We start from the raw sequence: 5,859 nt of genomic DNA, 5'->3' as shown, positions 1-5,859 counted from the left end.
TTGTTATGTGCTTTCAACTTGCAGAATATTCAGCACAGAAATTTCTGTAGTTTAAATGTCACAATTTTTCCTGGCAACTAGAGAGAGTAAAAGAGCTCGTATTCAACAGTGTAAATTATGATTTCAAAGAATTTTATTTACTTCATTGATTGCTAGAGACTTGGCCATTCTTTGTTGCTTTGTAAGCTTCTATATCTTTTCAATATAACTCTAAATCTCAATGTAATACAATCAATTTCACTATAGTGGCAACATTTGTTTGAAAGTTTTATGGTTGCTACGTGGGGTATTATTATATATGTATATTGATATTTCACATTTACATTTCATTTAGCTGTTATAAATAGAAGTATGCAATTTCTTTTCCGTAGTTTTATGTTATAAATGAAAACAAAATATTTGTCAAATTTTAAATCTCAGTTGATTTTCTCATATCATTAATTAAAAATTGAAAAGACTAAAACATTATCAATAAATTTCATAGCTAGTTGTAGCATACCGACAAGGTGACAGAATTTAAATCAAATAATTTTGTGTACCAAGAAAAAATAATGTATTTGTAAACCAATTTAATCATAACAATAGAAAGAGTATAAATGTAAAAAAGACAAATATTAGTAGTTTTTTCTCATTAGGTTATGAACCATAACTGCATGGACACTATCTAAATACATTTTTTTTTCTTTTAGATGTTCGTACTTACAATTTTCTATGTGCATGACTTTAATGATGACTGACATAAATGTTTTAATATTTTATTTTATGCATAATATATTTCTTACAAAATATTTCAGTATAGATGTTATAGAGGAGTATTTTATTTAGAATGTACTGTTATACTGAATGTCACTGTTATTATAAGTAGAATGTTGTTCTAGAGAAGTAAAATATAATACAAAAATTCAATTTCGAAGAAAATCATGTCATTTGAGTAAAATGTCGTCAGACTATATGCAATATCATGACTTGAGAGCTAAATATTATTAGCATGCAATGCTAATTAAATATTTGATTTTGTAATGAAATTATATAAAACAGTAAGAAAAATATATAGAGAGAAGATTTCTTATTTCTCTGGAAGGGTATTCAAGTTGATTCACAAATTAATTACAATGAAGGGAAACCCTTTTATTGGATTAAAAAAAAATTAAGTGGCAAAAATTCTAGTGAAGGAAAAAAAGTACACACCAAATAGTACACATTTTGGATGTTTCATTAAGAACCTTACAAGGAAAATCCATTGGAGTAAAACATTGTGAGGGAAAAAAAAGTACATCGCGTCTTAACTCTCCCTTATGAGAACATCAATCCAAAACTTGAATCTCCGCATTTCAAGCATGTGCACCATCTTGTTGAAAGCTGTAGTTAGTAGAGACTTGGTGAATAAATTAGTCATTATTACTTAAACCAATATGTTGCCCGTTGATATTACCATTCTTGAGAGCTCACGTGTGTAGAAAATCTTGGCGATTTTGAAAAAGGAATATTAAAGGACTATGTCGAGTAGAGTTATACTTTCCTTTTTATTTGGATCGGGTCGTGTCTATTTGTGCCAAGCCATTTGCGTAAATACTTGTTGACTTTCAATTTAATCTCTCTACAATATCACTCTATAAGTACATAAGTTCCTCACATTGAATTCTCACATCTTGACTTGATATTTTCTTATCATCTTGTATTGATATTTCTTTTTCCAATTTAGAAAAAAAAAATAGTGATGAAAGCTTTAGGGTCCAAAGTAAAATAATTTTAGTGTCATTTTATAAGAAATGATTTAGAAGCAATCGATGGAAACAAATGATGATGATGATGGCTCCAACAATAATCCTATTGTTTTCTTCCTAATAATGTTGTTGATGGAACTTCATTTTTTTTTTACCAATATTAAAGCATGATGTTTCTTCTTCTATTGTAGCTAAATCGTTTCAAAATTTTTAGTCATATGCTCGTAATCTTTGTTTTGAGATAAATTGTTCCTTGAAGTAGTAAAGACATCCCAATAATAAATAATATCTTAAAGTAATCATTTAGGCAAAATATATAGAGGTTCTAGCTTCGCAAGTCAATACTCGCCATATATTCAAATAAGGCAAGTACAATCTATTAACCTGTATATATTTTTCCTAAATGATTATATAAGATATTATCAATACTTAAGATCTCTTCACTACCTCTCAAGGAAAAATTCATCTCAACATTTTTATCAAAAAAATAAAAATTGAGAGCATATAAATAAGAATTTAGAAATGATTTACTAACAATAGATGAAGAAATCATGACATGCTTAATAGATAAAAAATATGAAAATTCTATCAACAAAATCATCAAGAGGATAAACAATAAGATTATTATTGGAGCCATCATTACCATTTCTTTATATAGAGTTTCTTCTAAATAATTTTTATTAGATGACACTAAAACTTTGGACCATGAAGTTTTCATTAACATTTTTTTTTTCTAAATTAGAAAAAGAAATATTCAGACATGATGTACAGAAAATATTAAGGCAAAGTGTGAGAATACAATGCGAGTAACTTATGTATTTATAGGGAGAGAATTGCAAGATGCTTTATAGATTTTAAATGCATTTAATAAGTTTCCTTAATGTAATGCTTATCTTTGGAAAATAAAAAAAAATGAGAATATAATCAAATTTCATTTATAAAGCAATCTATAATTATATGTAGTATAAAATTACGTTAGAAGCCCCTCCTTTATAGCATTTTCTATGATTTAGTGCCCGAAATAAATCAGATTATATAATTAAATATAAAATAAGGAAATAGTATAAATAGCAAAAACAATTTAATAAATGTTACTCCCTCCGTCCCATTTTATGTGAGGTAGTTTGACTCGACACAAATTTTAAGAAATAAATTAAAGAAAGAAAGACTTATAAAACTTGTGGTCCAAAATAAATAATAGAAATTTGTGTGGTTGTAAATCATATTATTAAGGGTAAAATATATATTTTATAGTTAAATTGTTACTTAATATGAAAATATATCATTCTTTTTGGGGTTGACTAAAAATAAAAAGTAAATCACATAAATTGAGACATAGGGAGTATATGCTATTATTAATTATTTCAAGTTTGAAATTTGAATTAACATGTAGTATCTTTGTGTCACTACCTGAAATCGTATCATGATGGCGCCTACCATAAATCCCTGGTAGGCAAGCCAAAACTCAAGATAACTTGCAATAAAAAAACTAGAAAAATATAGAACGCGGATGCAATAAAAATATAAGGCATAATACATAATACATAAGCATGACCCTTAACTTGGCTTCAACGGATAACTATGCCCTCTAACTTTGAGTGTGCACAAGTAGACACTTAAACTTGTATAAAATTAAAAAAGTAACACGTGTCCTACATGACATAATACTTGTAGGACACACAATTGCCATGTAAGGTGCCATGTAGGACGAATGTGTCAATTTGTTCAATTTTATACAAGTTTAAGTGCCTACTTGTGCACAGCCAAAGTTAAAGGTCATAGTTGCCAGCTGATGCGAAGTCAAGGATGGGTCCTAGCATAGATATATAACAAACTGTATAAAATATACAACAAAGTCCTAAAAGAGACCAAGGTAATTAGCTTTATAAAATTCAAAAATATTTTCAGGCTGTTCCAAAGTCGATTTTGTTATTGTTATAATAAAACACACACAAAAAATAATGTAATTTCTACCTTTTATGCATTTTCTAAAAAAAATTGTCTGAAAAAATAATGCTTTCAATTAAGTGTTCGCCAATTAGTTTAGTTTAATTGGTAGCTGTATTTTTTTAACTAGTTTCTGGACACGTGCACGCATGTGTCTCATGCAGTATGTTATAAATTCGTTAGGACGATTAAAATTCAATGAAAATATGTGTGTAATGAGTACTAAAATGCAACAATCTCAAATAAATGTTATGATAATAATTTATAGAAAATTAAATTAAAGAAGACTAATAGAGAAATATAAAAAAAAATAAACATAGAAGAAAAAAATAACATACGCATCCTTCTTAAGACTTTAATCATAACATTATATAAATAAAAATAAAAATAAAAAATCCGTACATAGTTTTCCAAGTTTTTATCGACACCTTCTCTCATATCCAATCAAAATTCAAAAATCTTCTCCATCGAGTCAAACTAAAGCATGAATCAAATAGAAAAATCACTTTATTTTCAAAAAGTGATATATAATCAAACTAAGGTCATATACTTTAGATGTTGATAGCTTCACTACTTTTACTATAAAATGAAAAAGATAATTTTGGATGTGAGTTTCATGAAACAAAAATGATGAATTTATATAGATAAAACTAGAGGAATACCAAAAGACATCTTTAAGTTTTAAATTAAATACTATCTGAAGGTTTAAGATGGCCAAAATAGATAAAAGAGAATAACTTTAAGAGTATTAAATATATACAATGAACCTCCATTAAAATCTCGAAGAGTAAACAATCCTCCTTTGAACACATGAATTCTCCATTTACTCAATGTAATAACTGATTATCACTAATATTTAAACATGCAATTAACTAAATATTTATAATATTTTAATCTAGTATGGGAAAAAAATGGTATTTCAACTTTTAACATTTTTGTTCCCACTTTTAATAATACTAATTTTGACGCACGTTGTCATGCCCCGAGACTACGCCCGAGACGCGGACACGAGACTTAGGACCACAAGTGATCCCAAGCTAACCCTACTGGCATGATCATGAGCATACTAAAGATAAGTTGAATAATAAATTGATGCGGAAGCTATAATCATAAATAAAATGAAAAAAAATGAGGAATACCCATATACTATAACAGAGATATATGAAAACTGACGAGTTTAACACAAAGAAGATATTAACTCAATTCTAAGCTGAATCTAACTATGTCTGAAATAAGCCTCTAAACTGACTAGAAATGTTGGGACAATCCCCAACTAGATCTAGCAAAACTGAAACTAAAGGACTAAAAGTACTGAAAAGATAAACATGTCACTTGTCCTCGAAGAATGAGGACTCACCATTGATGCTGCTGAACTGAAGATCGGGAACCGATCTAAGCATGATCTAGATGCTGAGAACCTAAACCTACATCACGAGAAGATGTAGCGCAGAGTATGTGTCAGTACTTGAAAGGTACTGAGCATACATTATAGAATAAAGCTGAAATAACATATAACTGAACAAAGCAAATAAGCAATGATATAATCTGAACATAATATAGATACTGAATGCTGAGCTAACTTAATGCAATGACCAATTTATAACATATTGAAACTGAATATTGGATACACTGATAAATGGTCAATGCAATAGATTCTGACTGAACTGTGGGAGCTACTAATAACTGATAGTAAAACCACATGAGCTAAATGTGGAGTCCGATGTATACACCCCATCTAGAGGACCCAATATATCCTGCCAGAGGTATAGAAGCGTGCTGGCGTGATCACTAAAATGATGTCCACAGAGGGGACTTACAACCTACGTGGCTAGTAGTTCTGGACTATTTGGGTACGCTGAACCTTAGTCTAACTCGGTATTATGCTACTCCCAATGGATTAAGTAATTAACACATTATGACTGAATTTCTTTAAAGCTTAAACTGAACATGCAAACTGAGTATGCAACAATTAAACTGATATTGATGCATTAATAACTGAAATATCTTACCTAGCATGTGTAATTCAATAACTAAAGAAATACATAGATAGGGTTCTGGAATTCATGCAATAAACTGAATATTAACATACTAATCTTATTTAGATCATTCTAACAGCTAAGAACCCAATAATTCTAACATTCAAGAAACCCTAGATCTAGTCATAATAAGGGAATCAAGAAACTGACTG

General features: G+C 28.9%; 1 protein-coding gene across 1 annotated transcript in view; it reads left to right on the top strand.

Moving 5' to 3' along the window:
• LOC125823308 (26S proteasome regulatory subunit RPN13) overlaps positions 1-5,859 on the top strand; it is a 406,586-nt gene that overhangs the window by 222,229 nt on the left and 178,498 nt on the right. The window lies entirely within an intron of this gene.

This window comes from Solanum verrucosum, unplaced genomic scaffold (genome assembly GCF_900185275.1).
Source record: "Solanum verrucosum unplaced genomic scaffold, falcon-dt-bn FXZP01000214.1, whole genome shotgun sequence".
Lineage (NCBI taxonomy): Eukaryota > Viridiplantae > Streptophyta > Magnoliopsida > Solanales > Solanaceae > Solanum > Solanum verrucosum.
The sequence above is the reverse complement of the archived record's forward strand: the minus strand, read 5'-3'. Positions and strand labels throughout refer to the sequence as shown.